Here is a 14613-nt window from a genome sequence, read left to right as displayed (position 1 = left end):
ATTTGCTTCCGGCCCAAGCTCACTTTCTGGGCTTGTAATTTGAACAGGGGTATGTAATAAAAAAGGCAACAAAAATGAAGAGAAATCCAAAACCACACAGAAAGTGCTTAATTGGCACAAGCAAAGTGTTCAATAAACATTATCTTTGTGACTCATAATTTTATGGTATAAGATCATGATAAAATTTGATTCAGATGGGGCACACTGAGATATAGCTATAATTCTAGCGTTCAAGAGGCTGAGGCAGGAGGATTAGAAGTTTGAAGCCAGCATAGACTAAATGTTGACTGTCTTAAAAGAAAAACAACAGACAACCCCCCCCAAAAGAACAAAACAAACAGACTTGTTTCATGGAAGCAATTATGCTTCATTGAGGTTAATCTTTATAATCCACTGTAACAATTCAGACTTTTAGATTATATTCCCCTTTGATCTGACATTAAGAAATTCAGTCCTGTTCAGCAGGTCTTTCAATGGAACAGGGAAGATTACTTCACAATGTCAGAAGACCATCTCTTGTTGTCTGTCATCTTTATATTACACTTCTAAAATAACCTCAATCTCACACTCCAATTATTTCAACACTAAAAGTTCACTAGAATGTGATTTATTAGAATTTATGGGTTAGTTGCCCAAGTAAATTTTATATGCTCCATTCTTCCTCAGACATTACTCTATTTCCAGTCAGTGTTCAGTTTTTACCCATGTAGTTTTAGAATGAGAGAAACCTATAAATTGGTGAGCTCTCCCAACTCATTGTTAGGAGAGATACCTTCTGCCTGAGTAGTGTTTGTCACCGAAGCAGGAGTAATCAACTGAAGGGAAAGGGCAAACATGAAGAGTGAAAATCAAAACCACACCCCACTTGGAGGAAGAGCCTGGAGCCCAGTCAAAATGGTCAGAGACAAAAGTGGTGATTCTGCCCATTCACTTCTAGCTGGTATTCTAACTAATGGAACATTCTGGAAGGAGACTTAAGTCAGTAAGTCCACTGAGAGGAACACTAGATTTGTTTCATGCTATGGCTGGTGTAATCTCTTCATGCGAACTGGTCATTATTTTATAGGGTGGAAACAGAGGGGATGAGGATTCTGAGGTCCAGTGCAGATTTCTGTGGTGGCAGCTGGGAGCCTAATGTTCTTTACCACAAAATTACCAGGCTCCCTATCTCCTCTGACCAGTGCAAATTCCAGACCACTCTCCAGCCTCAGTGTATCATAGTGGGTTGGGTTTGTAGGAAGGAACTCATTTGGTTGCCTGGATCTTAGAGTAAATAAGTGGTATTGGCTGTCTCTATAGATGTAATCCTTAAGAGACAGATGAATCTTTGCCTTCCAGGGAGGTTCACATAAGTCATCTGTAACATTTCCTTCACCACACAGAGGTAATTGCAAAGCACATGGAATTAATTATCTCAGTCAGATGAGGACTCACAGTGTTCCTGCTAAGGAGGAAAAATATATATAAAACTCTTGAAGATGGTCAACAATAGCAGAGCTCACCAATTCTGTCCTTTTGGGCTGACTGTGACCGCTCAGATCATTTCTGTCGGTAACGAAGGTAACTGTTAATCTTCTGTCCTGGGTGGAAAGGTTTCTTGAAGACAGACCTCTAGGTACTTCAACATCCTCCAACTGTAGCCACATCCTAGCACCTTGTGCCCAGGATGCTGTTCAAAGGTTTTATAAAGAAGATGATGTTCAGGTTACCCAGACAACCCTATTCCACTAGGTTATTCTTTGATTTCAAATCCTACATCTAGATCTTTCTTCAAACTTATGTATGACATAAATACCAACTCACTTTTCTTTGTCACCCTATTAGGAGTTTTAGAATAATAGCGTAAGTCTGGGGTTTCCTGGTTCCAAAGGAGAGTGTTCTGTGTGCATTTTGTATGGAGAACACCATGCGTGTTAGACTCTGTCCCTGATGTCACCTTTTTACATAGCAAAGCCCTGTGTGTCATCCTGAGAGCTTTGTGTTTGGATCAGACATGAGCCCCCTGTATGCTTCAGCTGCTTCTGTGACAGGGCCAGCCCTAGCTTCCAAGCCTTGTCTCTCACTGAACTTGACAGCTGAGGCTCTGACAGTTTGATTCTTCATCCTTCTCTGGCAACTGTGTGGCTCTCCCTTCTTGCTCTCTTGTGCCGTCTCTTCCCTTGGGATGGATGCCTTGACTTAACTGTAGTAGGGAGGTCATTTCTATTATGTCCTGTTGGGGTCACATCCAGTATTTCCCTCTTTCAGACTCCTGCAGTCACCCTATTAGCAGGCCACTCTTCACTTCCTGCTCTCTTTATTAGTCTATTTGCAAACCTACCTAAATTAATTCAATACACGCAGACTGACCACCCTCTCTTCTATGTGCAGTGGCAGTCCTAGGAACCATGAATGACATGCTGAAGAAGACAGACATGAGCCACGAACTCGCGAATCCTCAGGGGTTTTCTTCTATGAATTTGTCAACCCCTGCAATAGGACATTTACCCTTAACTTTTACATTTAAAAGATAATTCTTTGGATATGATAAACAATTACTAAGTTGTATAAAGTAGAAAACCAGTTTAGTCTTGTAAGAATGAAGCCAATATTATGTAATGTCCTCATGCTGAAAGAAAAGTAACATATCATATACTCTTTCTATATACAATAGTTCTAGTCTCTGGAGGGATCAGTTCTAAATGGGAAATGTATAACACACTCCCTCCCCACGAAGCTCAGGAATCATCAGTGAAGAAGACAGAAAGATTTTGAGAGTCAAAGTTGATGGGTATCTGTAGCAAAATATTATTTGCTGGAAATGATAAGGCCATTGCACACATGAACTCACAGCTGTAAGTGCATCATAATACCTGCTCAAGATCAAGCCACTCAAAACCCCAGCAGGCTCATGACATCACTTCTATGGCTGATGGGCTATTGATAATTGATGACTTCTGGGAGAGGGAGAGTCTGTTTCTTCTGGCATGTAGCCCTGGAAGGCTACCCATTTTCTAGTAGATAGTCCTACAACCATGAATATACAGGCAACACTAATGGACTCAATGGGTTTAAGAGAAGAACGTGAGTTGGGAAGGAATAATGGTAGAGGGATTGGGAAAGAATTCAGGGGAGAAAACGAGGGCGGATTTGGTCAAAATACATTATATAAATTTCTTATTCAGTAAAAAGAGGAATTTTAAAACTTAAAAAAATCACGCAAAATGAAATGAATCACATTCTGATAGCAGACCTACATTAAGAATAAGTCTTCTGTGTACTTGTAAGGAAGGAAAAAGGATTTCATGTTCTTAAATCCTATTTTTTGCTGTTGTACCTTAACTGGAAAGAGTTATGACCACAGTGTGCAACAGGTGTGTAGTTTAGAAGGCAGAGGCTTTAATTTATAGAGGCTACTAATATCTGAGGGCTCTGACATTCTTTAGGGTATGTGCATAGTTTCAAAACTGTTATCTCCATGGAGTTCTCTCAGGAGGAAGAAAGGGAAATGTCTATATATGATGTTTTGGTCATAATGATAAAAAAAAAAAACGTAAGACGATTTTAACAAAAATGAAGCAGCAGTTCTGCAAGTGGCCCTGCAGAGAGAGTGGTAGGAAGGTTATGATGACCTAGGCTCATTTGCATATAAGAAAGAGAAGGAGCAAAAGCCAATGGAAGTCCAGATAACACACAAAGACAGACCTGCAGACTGACAAAGTGAAGCTGACGGCACTCTAGCAAACAACAGTTATCTTCTTAGCCGGAGGCAGAGGGTCAGAATCGTTGGGGCAGAAGACTTAGGGCTCAGTGACGACAGGGCAGCGCTGAGAACATATCTTCTATTTAAAAAGCCTGCCACGTGTCGGGAACTACTTTCAGTTTCTGGCATTTATTAAGACTTTGAAGGGCAAATATTTTGTCAGGTGGTATGAAGCAGAGGTTGGATTAGAAAAAAAAGAAGTAATATGTATGGTAGGCTGTAGAAAACCTTTATGACATGCTTCCATGGCAATGAGAGAAAAAATTAAACTTAACAAGCAATTCAGCCTTCTAGTCATGACTGATTAACTAGTGTTGGAAGAACTTGCCTGTGCTAAAAGTGTATCTGAGCCTGGCGTGTGAAGTAAATCTTTTCAGATTTTGGATAAGAGCCAGTGCCAGACTGGAGGAAAGTCAGTAAGGTGTGCTGTGATGTCTTGAGTTTTCAGTCTGGAGGCATGTTCCTGAACCCCCAGCCTGCAGGGGCAGAGCTGTGGAGACCAGAGGAGCTAGAAGTTGCAGAGCAGAGAGCAGGAGAAGGTAGCGATGGAGGGGAGCAGTCACAAGCCCTCATTCCATAGCCTGTTGAATCTAGATGCGCTTCATGAAGCTGGAAGAAAATGGTGGCAGAAAGAACATGTGCCCTGGGCCTAGAAACTGTGGTTGTGCAGGTATGGATAACACTGAGAAGTGACTGAACTCGGCCCACTCCCTACATACCGGCACCACTGACTGAAACCCTCAGCCAAGATAGGCTCCCGGGTACTACCAAAACAGTAATTTGAGGCTTGTCCTGGTCAAGCTTCCTACTAAGAGTCAAGCTAACCCACAAATAATCAAACTGTTGCTGGAACAAGTTTGACAATAACTGCTTTTTTTTTCTTCTAATGGAAAGGCATCAAAATCAAGGAAGTAGGGGCTTGGAGAGAAGATTCAATGGTTAAGAACCATAACTGCTTTTGTAGAGGATCCATGGCAGGTGGCTTATAGTTGCCTGGAAATTCAGCTTCCGAGGATCTGGTATGTGTTGTGGTAGCCTCCGTGGGTACCCCTGTGAATATACACATACCCCCCCAGTCACACATTCATTGACACATACTAAAAATAAACCACATCTTTATAAACATCAAGGGAATGATGTAATCAAACCATCCAAAGTATTCTGCATATGAAAAGAAGCAGAAAACTCACCTATAATCAGGAGGGAAAGGATGATGGCTAGAAACAAACCCAGAAATGACAGGGATGTTGGCATTAATGAACACTTAAAAATGAGCATGAAAGAAAACGGCAAGGTAAAGTAAGAGCAAATGGAATTTCTAGACACGAGAAACACAAGCTGCGAAAGGAAAATTCCACTGGGTAAGCTTCCCAGAACAGACATCTCAGGAGAAAAGATCAGTGAACCTGAACACATGAAGTCATCCATGTAGAGAGGAGCAGGGAGAGATGAAGAGTGAGAGAAAACTAAGTCATAGCGGCCCCGTATAATGGGAAAATTCAGTGAAAGGTGCAAATTACCCAGTGTGTGCACTGGGAGAAAGAGAGATGGGCAAAATAGGAAAAAATGTAAGTATACCACACAAAGATTTGTTTCCCAATGATGAAACTACAGGAACATGGGTATAAGACCTCCACTTCCATAGGACATAGGATAAAGAAACTTACAAAAGACACTTTTTAATACAATTCCTGAAAACGAATAACAACAATTCTGAGAAAAATTGAAGGTGTCTAAACACCCCAATCTCACTAGATCTCAGAAAGCAGCTAAGCAGAACCAGCCCTGGTCAGTACTTAGAGGGGAGCAGTGTGTGTGGAGGGAATACCGGGGTGGGGAGGGAGGGAGGCACTTTGTCACAAGCAGAGAAAGGGAACCCTGCTGGCCTCAGCACAAACAATGCAGATGAGGAGACAGGGAATGCATTTCTAAAACACTGGATGAGAAGCAAACCTCTGTTAGCCACCAACCCTAATCAATAAGAAATCCTTAAAAATGAAAATGAAATAGATATATTCACACAATCAAAAACTCAAAGAGCGCTGGAGACACGGTTGAGTCATTAAGAGCACTGACACTCTAAGAGCACTGATGAAAAAATGGGCATGCTACACACACACACATGCATACACACACACACTGTGCATGCTACACACACACATACACACTGTGCATGCTACACACACACACATGCACACACACACACACACGTATATGTCAGTGTCAGCACAGATTTAGGCTTTCTTTGTCATTGAGCATACACATACATTTTATATATCAAATAGTTGTAAATAAATCCTTTTTTTTTGTTTTTTACAAGACAGAGTTTCTCTGTATTGTTTTGGAGGCTATCGTTCCAGCCTGGCCTCGAACTTACAGAGATCTGCCTGCCTCTGCCTCCCGAGTGCTGGGATTAAAGGCGTGTGCCACCGCGTGCGCCACCACGTGCGCCGGCTAAATAAATCCTTAGAATGTGCTTGTTTCACCTAGTCCCTAATTTGATCGCATTTAGCTGGGAATTCATTATGTGACATATATCATCTTTTTGATGTGTTTTAATGCCTCCCTGTGCTGATCACCATGGCAGTTTTCATGGTGACTGTTCTTGGCACAAATTGTGGTTCACACTGAGACTCCCTCCCAATCGCTTAGGTGCTCGGTGCTCCTGTCCATCCAGCTACTTCTTTGCGTCGGCGGCTGTAGAGTCACACCATGGTGGCAGCATTTATGTGTTTTGGTTTCTATTCTTCCTCCCTGACATGTAAATGTCAGTAAATGTTGGCTGTAGTGTCCCTTTCCCACTTATAATGGGAAAATATCACCCGATCATGAAGGAAAATTCATGCAGAATTCCTTACGTCACATCCTTGGTAACATCCATACAAAAGTAATACATTTATGCCTCTGTGTCACACCCAGCGGCATTTGACAGCTATAAAGGAGACAAATTCTTGGTGAAACTTTCATTTTAAACAAGCCCAACCTTCATGGCAATCTCCATGATAGCCTTTTACATCCCAAGGGTCACCTCACTTAACTTTACATACACCTCTAAAACACAGGTCCATCCTGGCCCAGAATTTTACTCTTGGTATTGAATGTGTTATTAATTTGCCAGTGATTAAGTGAAATAATTCTATAGCACTGTCGACTGGTAGACATAATATTTCTCAGGGAGCCTTCCTATTTATAAGAAAAGATCCTTCCTATGATGGATAGCCTCCTATAGTTTTCTAAAGAATCCTAGGGTTTAACACACACACACAAATAATATGTATGTATACATGTTATGTAAATTTATATTACATTTTTATTCATTTTATGGAATGTGTGTATGTATGTGGGCATGTGCATGTATAACACACGTGGAGGTCAAATAGCAGCTTGTGAGAGTCAGCTCTCTCTTTCACCATGTGAGCCCCAGGGGTCGACCTTAGGAGGTTTTAACAGCATGACTCCCCCACACGAGAACTACATAATGACAACCCATGCCTACAGGGACTGAGGGAGTTTCACACAGTCCACCCCTAGATGAAGAACTACAGAGGATCAATGGGCTCTGAGAGAGGAAAGACCTGTTCTCTTCAGTGACGAGCTCCAATCTCAAGAGATCAAAACTAAACGCGTGGACACATGAGCCATACTAAAGGATGGAGTGGGGTGGGAATGCGATTTTTATGTCTGGAATTCCCCCTACAATAAAGGTCATTAGTTTTAAGATGAAAGGGACTTAACGGGGTAGTGAGAAGGCTCAGTGGGTAAAACCCTCTGACAAGACTAGGCACCCAGTGTGATTCCTGGGACATGCAATGGGGGAGAGACAACCAGCTCCTACAAGTTGTGGTTTGACCTCCATATGTGTTATGTGGCATGCACACCCCCCCGTGCACACACACGTGGCACAGATTTAAAAAACACCACTAACTTAAAAATAGATTTATTGACTTGGGCAGGGTTAGTAAGCTTCTTGCCTTCAAGTTACTGATGGGAAGGGGAATTAGCCATGAAAGCATCTTGGTTCGTTGGATTTCCAAGACACCAAGCAGTTCCACTGTTGTATCACGTGGTAAGTACTAGAAAACTGGTATCTTGCTAGTTGTGCAGGGAATTTTATTGCTGACAAATTGCAGCTGTTTTCATTATCCATGGTCCAAAAATGATGGTATAAATGAGATTGTTTTATGCTTAATAATTCTTAAGGATCCTGGCCACTGGTATCCTTGTCATACTTCATCAGGGCTTCTGAAAATACTAATTTCTTCAGGGCTCTTCATTTTTGAGAATCTTTTCTATGCAAGCCATAAATCTTCATATTATTCAGGATGCTTTCAAGTCCTTGTCATAACAGTTTCCTTGTTGTGGTTCATGAAATGATGGATTGTCAACACCATTTGCCTTCTTGTCAGCTTTCTGAAACCATGACCTCGCTCAGGGAAAAATCGAAAACCTGTTTTACGAAAACCTATTCCATTACCCTTCTAGTACATTTTTTTCACAGTTAGAAAGTTGAGCTTGTCTCCAATATTGTGTAGATGGGATATTTTGCAACCATCTGTACCACTTGGTAAGTTCTGTTCTTTTTAGTTTTCTTCTTCTTCTTTTTTTAAAGACTGTAAACAGTCCCGTGACAGGAGTCCTTGGAAATTTGACATAACTATGACAACTTTATTAGGATGTCTCTGTGTAAAATAGTCTTTATTCCCGATGATCTTTTCATAGGCAAATCTATAAAACTGAATTTTAAATGGCAGAGTTTGTCATCCGCTTCCTTTGTGTTTGACATTTTAAAATGTGGTGTAAAGACACATGTCCAGCTTTCAGAAGGACCAGAGAGTCATGTCTACACTGAAAACACAAACTCTAGCACCCAAGTTTTTCCCGGTGATGCCATTCTCCCAAACACTGAGCAAAGTTTTATAGTATGACAAGGCTCGACTGGGTCTCGATTTATGTAGTAGTGATATTTGTGGAAAATTGCAGTATATCTAGGAAATATGTAATATAATCTCAAATTTGTAACTAAAGGAGTTAGGACCAAATTCAGTAATAGCTGTAATTTCTCATTATTGTCATTATGACTGTGGTTACCATGATATTTTTTAAAGTCCGCAGTGTGTGAGGAATAGTTCCCTGTAGTGTAGACTTCATTGAACATCGCAGGCTGCCTAGCACACCAGTTTCCTTTCATTTAAGGTTAGAAATCTAAACTTTTTCTCTCTAGCAATGCTACAGCCCTGCTCTAGAATCTTGTCCTGAGACTTTCCATTGAGTGGAGGAGGGAGAAGAGCCGTGCAAGTTGGCAGAAGGCCTGTCTTCAGAATTCTATGGTTACAGGAAATGCCAGGAAGCGGGAAGAGGGGAGAAGCTGAAGTCCAGCAGACACGTGGTCTTCCCAGAGACAAATTTAGACATATTATTTTTCACATTTATAAACAGGCTTATTTGTCAAGTATTGGTCAGGAAGGGTCACTTTTACCTATTTGCAAAATGGTACTATAAAAATAAAGGATGTCAAGGAGGATATTGTCATGTCTAATTAGATATATCTGAAGAGAAAATTAGGAAAATAAATAAAAAGAATTTTCTCTGAAAATGGAGACGTTCTTTTCTAAAATATTGTATTTTAACATCACCACAGTGGTGAATGAATGTGTGGCTTCCACATGGCCATTTTAAAGCCATGGTGGTCAGATAAGTAATGATATTGTACTAAACCATCTTTTCCATGGGCTCACAGTTTCTCTTGATCCTCCCTGCTGTGTGGTAGCTTGTTTTATGGTGGAAGCAGAGCAAAGTGTCACTAGTTAATTAATAGTATCACAGGTTGAAGGCAAGCATAGACATCAGCAGTGTCCGCAAGTATGAATGGGTCTTGTAAGCCATTGGTCCATGTTTTACTTTTCATTACATTAGTACCGGCCCTTTGGTACTCCTAAGTCAGAATCAGCTTTGACAATCTCCAGTCTGGAGTGATGGAACTGAAGCTCTACCCTGGAGCTTGGCTGTGTCATCTTTGAATCCCATGGCTGCAGAGCATTGGAAAGGGTGTGTAGGTCCCTCTCAAGAGAAGAGGTGTCACACCCCAAGGGCTCAACTGAACATATCTAGGAGACAAAATGTCTTTATAAAGGCTATTTGTTTTTCCTTAGTGATTATTACCACTGAAAATTATTGGTAACGAGCCACGTGAAAAGTTTTATTTGGCTGGGAATTCCACCAGTACCAAGAGTCACTCTGAACCTCCAAACATTCTTAGCAGCTTGGCAAGGGAATGTCTTCTGCCATGGAAGGCAGTGTCTTTGGATACCTATCAATTTCTTCACAAAATGTTCCGGGTCAGTCAACACCCAAAGTTATTAGAGCCCCAGGCTTCATTTTCTTCCTCTCATGGTTCTTGTGTGCCAACCCTTCCTTTTGGCCAACACTCACTTGTGTACTGGTAGATGTCTTTTTCTGGAAGGGCCTGGATACAACACCATGTGCCCAGGTTCAAATGAGCTCTTATAATTTGTGCAAATGCTCTGGTTGTGAAGAAATGGGCTTACAGTCAGAGAACACAAAGACACTCTTTCTTTGGACAGCTTTCCCCTTTTTTGAAACACCAAGTCAGCACTTCCAGGCCTAAACTAGAAGGGAGGACAATATCATGATGGGCTTAAGACCAGACAGACTAGGTCCAAACATTAGCCCCTCAACTAGACGTGTGAACGTTCCTCACTGAGCCCTGCTGCTCCACTCAATGGGGACTTGACTCAACACAGGGTGGTTTCTCCACACCTTTTCAGAATTGTCTTAATCCAAATGTATAGCTATCCCAGATGAAGTTCAGGTATGGATCTCTGGCTTTCAATGTGGGTTCTCTGAAGCTGATATCTCAGTTACCCCGAGACAAGTTAGGTCAGGAAGACCTGCAGGTCAACGAAGAAGGAATATTCTGTGAGTTCATGGAAGTCCCTGGAACCACTTCATAGCTCAAATACACACAGTTCTAGTTGTCTGTCCCAGCAAATAACAGAAAACAGTGGCAACTACAGAGTCAAGGTTTTAAGCAGAATTCACTGGCTCTTGCTGGTTGCCCCCTGATGGGTTGAACATTAATACTGCATCTCTGTTTTTGGAGGCAAGGGGTAGGGCATCAGAGGAGGTGAATGGTTTCTACCAAAGCTAAGTTTGTCTTTTCTTAAATGCAAAGGAAGGCCTGCACTTTCAACCTCAGGAAAATAAACCTTTGCAACCAGTCTCTTTCTTAAAATCAGGCAAGTGAGTTTGCTAGCCCTCTGGCCCACAGATGGACGGGATGCTAACCTCCAGGCTCAGATTAGCTGCCATTTGTCCAGAGTGAGTGATGCTCTTTAAGGGGGGATTTTGCAAACCATCTGCTACCACTGCCCCTTATGCTTTTGTGTATGTTGGGGTTCCTTTTAACGAGACAGCAAGACTTTCTTTTCAGGAAAATGGAGTGAACTGAAAAGTCCTTTGTATGGCCCACAACTGAGGGAGAGGGGTTTCAAATCTCAGTCTGGGAAGCAAAGGTGGGCTGAGCTCTAACAAAGGAGGCCATTTTAAGCTTGATGAGCTGAGAGGAGGGAGACTATTAGAAGCTCTGGAAAAATCCCAGAAGGTAGATTTTCTCCTTTTTAATATGAATGTGGGACCAGCCTGTAAGAGCTGACTTGATCTATGTGCTTCTGGTGGGCACCTGCCTTGAAGGCTGCTACTGTTAGCTGAAAGTGCCTCCAGCACCCTTCCTGGGATGGAGCCAAGGCTACGGCCTTAGGCTGGACAGTTTTATGCACTGTGCAGGAGCAATCTTAACCATCACCTAATTAAACACATTTGAATGTCAGCTCACAATGCAAACACTTCGTAATACTCTAGGGTGGGACTAGGATCTTTTTTGCATGTAATATCAACAATTTATAAAGCTTTACATTTTTCATTAAAAATTCTATCTTCTGCATTTTCCCCAAGATTCTCCATGAATTATTTTACTATGGAAGGAAATCATGGACTTCCCACCTTACCTTCACTGGCTCTCTGCTTTTTCTCCTCTAGTGAAATCGCTCAATCCTGGCATTGGGAGGCTGGGAGGAGTAGGAGGAGTAGTGTTTGAACCTCTACTTGGGCTCTGGGAGAAAAGTTGATTATTTTTGCACAGGGACATTCAAACGTGTGTGTGTGTGTGTGTGTGTGTGTGTGTGTGTGTGTGTGTGTGTGTGTGTGTATTTCCTGGTAAAGATATCTGGACATTGAAGAAGCATGCCTTAGCCCTGCCCCAAGAATGTTTGCAAGTGCAAATTATAGGGACCCAAGAGAATTGGCTGTAATTTTTAAAATTTGGTACCCTAGAGGTTCATGAGAAGTTTCCCTGTATAGCAGTAACTGCTGCCTGGGGGAAGGTTGCACCCATACTGCTCCCCACCCTGAAACTCCAGCAGGCATCCAGTGGTGCAGGGTGTAGCTGTCGCAGCCACTGCACACATTAGGTAATAACCCCCCCACCCGGTTAGGCTGCAGATGTGTGAACTAGTTTAAAACTTTTATTGGGGTTTTTTATTAGACTCTGATGCAGTCCCAGCCTTTTTACACTCGCCAACTTTGCCAGTTGCTCACAAGTTCTAACAAATTAGGAATACCTAATGCCTAAGCTATTCTTACACTTTGGGGGCAAAAATCCCAAACAAATCATCATCTTCCCTGTGGATCCAGGCTCTCCCTGAGAAACTGTACTCATGGCAGAAGGGCACTTGAGCTAGGCTCTCCTGATGGCTTTGTAATAACAGTGCATCTCAGTTCCCTTAACAGCCATGGTGCTTTATCATTTTCTGCCTGGACATAGGATGCCCCCAGTCCTGTCTTTGATGCCCTTCCAACTTCATGTTTCCCTCTTTCTTATACTGTATATATTCCTTAAGTTACCTTTACATGACTTTGAGTGTCAGGCTGGCATCTTCAAAGGTCCACACTGACTTTTGATCCCTAGGATCAGGGCTGATGAGGAAGAAGGTTCCCTGCTGTCACTCAGCTTGGTGAAAGAGCAGGAGGAAAGAGATTTCTCTCTGAGCTGGGGAGGTAAGGCAGCCTGGTCTTTGACTCCAAGGTTTTGAGTTACATACCATCAAAGCAGGCTTACAAGACTGGCTAGTTCCTGCCCATGAGAAAGACACCTTTTCCTGTTTTTAGACCAACTTCCACGGAGTGAATACACACATGGTGATTTCACTCTGGACACTGATGGCATGCACCAGGGGTGAAGAAGGGTTGTCTCTATTCACCACCCCTCAAACTTTGCCCCTCATGTTTTAATTCAGACACCACCATGACATTCTTATATAGTAACAGCTGCCCTGAAACATGGGTCTTCCAGGTCAATGGAATAAGATGGCATAACTTTGTAAAACATGACAGGGACCAACTGAATTTCTATAGTGCTCAATCCAAATCCATCAGAATACGCGAAATGCAGTACACAATCCAAGAGTATGAAGACTGCATGTTCTGAACACTAGCCAACATTTAGAGAGACACTGCCAATTCAGAATACCACACAGCAGTTTCTCTGCCTTCCTTCCTTCTTTCCTCCCTCCCTCCCTTCCTCTCTTCCTTCCTTCCTTCTTTCCTTCCTCCCTCCCTCCTTCCTACTTTCTTCCTTCTTCCCTCCCACCCTCCTCCTTCCCTTCCTTCCCCCTCTTTCTCCCTCCCTCCATCCCTCCCTCTATCCCTCCCTCTTTCCCTCCCTCCCCTTGCTCTTCCTTCCTTTTTCCCTCCCACCCTCCCTCTTTTTTCTTTCTTTCTTTCTTTCTTTCTTTCTTTCTTTCTTTCTCTCTCTCTCTCTCTTTCTTTCTTTCTTTCATTCATTCATTCATTTCTGTTTCATTCCTGCCCACAACAGCAATTTCCTGTAGTGATGGACAGGGAATGGTTTATCAATTCCCAGAAGATTATAGAGATGTTTAATCATGGTAGATATAGACTTTATCACATGAAGTCTTCATAGAATTGTTAAATAGTCTTAGGAACTAGAGAACATGGATTCCTGACTCTCACTCCTGAGTTCTTCCCATGACACCTGCAACTTCCTGTGGGTTTCTGAGGAAACTACTGTGCTGTGGAATGGCTGCTGCCTCTCACTAGGGGATATGTAGGGAAGACGGTGTGAAAGAGTGGTAGAGACACACTATAAAGCCTGCCTACCTTCCCCTCTAACCACCATGGGCAGATCAGGGGCCAGTTCCATCAGGATCAGGGTCAGGGGTTCCATTTGTTTACTGGGAAGGCGCTGTTGATGATGGATCTATGGATTCACACCAGCTGTGGTGAGCATGTCAAAGCAATAAGCACCCTGAGTCTGCAGTAGGATTGGATGGCTCTTACCTTCCTCTACAGGTAATGGGTAGATACACATTTGTTGGAGTTTGTTGTTTTGAGACAGGGTCTTCTCTAGCTCAACTGGCCTCCTTTTGGCTTAGTTGGATAACCTTGACGTTCTGATCCTCTTGAATACTAGGATTTTGGCAATTACCACAGTAGACATGTACTTGAAACATCAAGCTATGTGTTGGTGGTCATTGAATTCTGGGTGTCATATACACCTGGGTTTTCTGTCAACTGAGACACATCCATAATCCCTATACTTATGTCTGAATTCATTATGCTCATGGTGGGAGGTGACTTGAGTGACCCCCCAAGAATTCTGCTTATCATCACTCACTTGCTCATTTACCCCTAAAAATGTTCAGAGATGGTAGACTCAGAACTTTGAAGTGCAGGACCTTACAAGTTAGAGGATCACTAACAGATGAGGAAAGCTGTCTTAGGGTTTTTATTGCTGTGATGGAAAAGGGTTTATTTGGCTCACACTTCCACATCAT

This window comes from Mesocricetus auratus, unplaced genomic scaffold (assembly GCF_017639785.1).
Source record: "Mesocricetus auratus isolate SY011 unplaced genomic scaffold, BCM_Maur_2.0 Super-Scaffold_100676, whole genome shotgun sequence".
In the NCBI taxonomy this organism is placed as follows: domain Eukaryota; kingdom Metazoa; phylum Chordata; class Mammalia; order Rodentia; family Cricetidae; genus Mesocricetus; species Mesocricetus auratus.
This window is presented reverse-complemented; position numbering follows the sequence as displayed.